This window comes from Seriola lalandi, unplaced genomic scaffold (assembly GCF_002814215.2).
Source record: "Seriola lalandi dorsalis isolate HSWRI2012SDOR001 ecotype SW California unplaced genomic scaffold, Sedor1 jcf7180002054800, whole genome shotgun sequence".
Taxonomy (NCBI): domain Eukaryota; kingdom Metazoa; phylum Chordata; class Actinopteri; order Carangiformes; family Carangidae; genus Seriola; species Seriola lalandi.
Genome location: NW_019525353.1, coordinates 14498 through 17808, shown reverse-complemented (window position 1 = coordinate 17808; position 3311 = coordinate 14498).

Below are 3311 nucleotides of genomic sequence, written 5' to 3'. Positions count from 1 at the left end.
GGGGGGGCGTGTCCTGCAGGTATTTGAAGAGTTATTTATATGTTTAATGAACTCTTACAGTTTCTGTCTATCTTTATTAAAAATGTTTTCCTGTTTTAACTCAGCTGGTCGTATGAACCTGATTAAACTGTCCTGTAACGCTGGGGGAGGAACAATGTTCAGGTGTGGAGCATAAACAGCAGCTCAGAACATGAAACCAGGTTTAATGGGGTATGGCAGGGAGTAAATACAGGGCAGGCCTACACGCACGCACGCACGCACGCACGCACACACACACACGCACGCACACAGACACAGAGACACACACACACACACAGAGACACACACACACAGAGACACACACAGAGACACACACACACACACACACACACACACACGGCGGGGCAGTGAACTGTAGCTGTGATGTATAATGGATGAGGGGAGGCAGCAGGTGATAATAGCGACCTGAGGCTCCGTGAGGCCACAAACAGCTGACACACCTCACGACCAATCACACGTCAGCGTCTGTTTCTTACATCACAGCGACGTGAAATCTCAATGTGACAGGATGAAGTGTCACTTTGAGTTCGTCCTGTTTCTTTCTTTAGGTTGATATTTTGAGGGTGAAGTGACGGTCGTCATGGGCAACACAACACTTGTGATGTAACAGGGACTTTTAATGACAAATGTATTGAGTTACATTTTATCTATATATATATATATATATATTTTTTTTTTTTTTTAACATAGTTTTAAGATAAAGGCCAATTTTGCCAAACAATTTTATTTCATTAAAACTGCAGTGCAGTCGTCCTTTGTGGGACAGCTGTTACAGATGTTTGTGTGTTGGATTTCTCTGCAGCCAAATTAGTTTTCTTTCCAGGGGTTTCCAAGGTACAAATCCAGGGGCAATCCACACCTGCCTCCAGCTTTAGTTCTGTCCCCAAGAACAAAAGGTTTCCTGGTCTGAAGTTGCTGTGGTTCAAAAAACTTTTTAAAAGGTCTGGGATTAAAAATTAAATAAGGTTAAGGGATCTTTGTTGTCATGGTTACAATAATAACCGTGCAGTTACGGCTAGAGAACAGTATGAATGAAATGTTCAAGGTCCACATACTTTTGTCCATGTGGTGTGGTCACTAAACTTTACTTTTGTACTTTGAGTAACTCTTTAACTTGTAATGGAGAATATATATATATATATATATATAATGCAGTAACATTATTTGCATTAACTGTGTTGTAGTATCGTGCCATGTATTCTTTTATATTTCTCCGTGCTCAGACTTCAGTCCTTCACAGAACCACTTCATTTTAATGCCTCATGTTTCAGTATCCGGACCTCTGCTGCCCCCTGTGGTCGCCCCGCTGCACTGCAGGAGTGTTTCCTGTCTCACTGTTCGTGATGAACTCAGTCTGAAATGTTTAAAACTTCGTCAGCTGACCTGTCATAGGTAAAGACACAACATTTGTTTCTTCCAATTGATTCTAGTCAGAAATGTCTGTCACATCGATCAATCAATTTTATTTAAAGTTCAGAATCACCCGAGAATATTTTAAAAAATATTGATAAAGTATCTGAAAGAAATGTAGTAAAATATCCTGAAAAAACATCTGGAAAATTATTGTAAAACATCCAAAAAAATATAAAATTCCCAACAAAAATGTGTAAAATCTGATAAGAAGAATAAATCATGGACGTCAGGCAACAAGGAGACGTAATAAGAAGTGTATGAATCACAAAATATGATTTAAGAGAAAATACAACAAAATATAAAAACAACCTCGTCCACTTAGTTTTGTCACAGCTGCAGTACTTTGTGTCTGGAGTCTGAACATCTGTTTTAAGAAGATTCATTTCCAACATCAGTCGGGATTAAAATCCACATGAGAATCAACACTGGTGATAAATACATGTTTCATGATGTGCAAGTAAAAACGAGATTTATCAAAGTGTTTGAGGATTTGTGGGTAATTCATGGTGTTCACTAACATGTTGTCACATCCACAAACAAAGACCAAACAATCTAAATACAATTATAAAAACTATTTTACAAATAAATTAATTATTTTACATATATACAGTTTGTCCAACTTCCATCTGATTGCATTTGTTTTTAAGATAAAAAACTCCTGCACATTTAATAAACACAAATACACACTCTTCACAAATACATGTTGTGTTTAAGTGCTGTTGGAAAACTCTGAACTCTTAATGTTCGGATGTATCTATGTGTAAAATAGTTTTGGTATTTGTTTGTGGATTTGTGAACATTTTAAATTATTCAAAAATCATCAAACACGTTTGTAACATTCAGATCCTTCACTTAAGTAAAAAATACTGACACCACACTGTAAAAAAATACTCCTTTCAAAGTAAAGGTCCTGCATTGAAAATATTACCTTAGTAAACATATGTAAGTAGAATCAAAAATAAAAATGACTAATGGCTGCAACTGATGATTATTCTCTATTATTATTTTCTATATTGATGAATTGATTGTTTTGTTTGGTCCGAACATCAAAGTGACTCAGAATAGATTCAAATCAAATCAGCAGAAAATCAAACCTTGACATTTTTACATGAAAAATGATTTAAACTTTGATCAGAGTTATCGCTAGTTAATTTTACGTTAATCAACCATTAGTTTCAGATTTACTTGATTTAATCTTTAACGGATGATGATGTTTCATAATCTCTTCATAAGATAAATCTTACATCAGTAAAAAACACATTTTCCTCTGAGAAGTACAAAGTAGCATGAAAATAAAATACTCAAGAAAAGTACTTCAAACATGTACTTGGTTGCAGTCGTGTGTGTGTGTGTGTGTGTGTGTGTGTGTGTGTGTGTGTGTGTGTGTGTGTGTGTGTGTGTGTGACCTCAGGCCAGTTTAGTGATGGTGACGCCGCCTTTGATCCACAGCGTGTCGATGTCGCTGAGTGACGTCAGTCTGTGGTAGAAGTCAAACAGCTGCTGTCCGTCCACAAACACACGAAAACGACTGTGTTCACAGTGAATCTCGATCTGCCGAGAGAGAGAGAGAGAGAGAGACAGAGAGAGAGAGAGGGAGAGAGACAGAGAAAGAGAGAGAGAGAGAGAGAGAGAGGGAGAGAGATTGGTGGAGGTATCGATTAGATGATCAACAGAAGATTAATTGGCACCAATGTAGATATTGACTAATTGTTAAATAAAGTCCTTTTTAAATAAGAATATTTGTTTATTTTTCAGTTTCCTCCGACAATAAAACATGTAGATTACATTAAGTTTATCTTCAGGGATTAATGCTCTGATATTTTATACACTGAGTGATCAATCCATTATTGTGATTAATC